Raw genomic sequence first — 620 nt, 5'->3', positions numbered from 1 at the left:
AAGAGATATAATCCACCTTTCTCCTTTAATTGAGTCGGCCTAGACGTGGTGTTCGACTTTGGGTAATAGTCCCAAGATTGTGTTTTTTCAGCCAAACTGTCGAGGTAATCCCATACCTCGTCAACATCTTTATTAATGAACTCTCCATTACACATTATCTCGACCATTTGGCGCATGGAACATGTCAGTCCATCATAGAAAAAATTTGTAATGCGCCACGTTTCAAATCCGTGTTGTGGGCATGAACTGACCAAATCTTTGAACCTTTCCCAACATTGGAAGAATGTTTCATCTTTCTTTTGGGCAAAGTTCATGATTGCTTTTCTGAGGGTAATCGTTTTATGATGTGGGAAGAATTTTTTTATGAATTCCCTCTGCATATCGTTCCATGTGCCAATGGATCTAGGACGCAGTGAATGTAATCACGTCTTAGCTTTCTCTTTTAAGGAAAAAGGAAAGAGTTTCAGCCTAATTGTATCCTCAGATACATTAGGAAAACATAATGTAGCTATAATCTCATCGAACTCTTTCAAATGTAAATATGGACTTTCTGATTCAAGTCCATGAAATTTGGGAAGGAGTTGAATAACTCCTGGCTTGATGTCCATTTGTCCTGTGTT

General features: G+C 38.4%; 1 non-coding gene across 1 annotated transcript; it reads left to right on the top strand.

Annotated features, from left to right (window-relative positions):
- The first annotated feature begins 225 nt into the window (after positions 1–225).
- Positions 226–332, top strand: LOC131244986 (small nucleolar RNA R71). Its single transcript, XR_009170750.1, has one exon. It is a non-coding gene; the product is annotated as a small nucleolar RNA R71 (small nucleolar RNA).
- The last annotated feature ends 288 nt before the right edge of the window (positions 333–620 follow it).

This window comes from Magnolia sinica, chromosome 4 (genome assembly GCF_029962835.1).
Source record: "Magnolia sinica isolate HGM2019 chromosome 4, MsV1, whole genome shotgun sequence".
Lineage (NCBI taxonomy): Eukaryota > Viridiplantae > Streptophyta > Magnoliopsida > Magnoliales > Magnoliaceae > Magnolia > Magnolia sinica.
The sequence above is the reverse complement of the archived record's forward strand: the minus strand, read 5'-3'. Positions and strand labels throughout refer to the sequence as shown.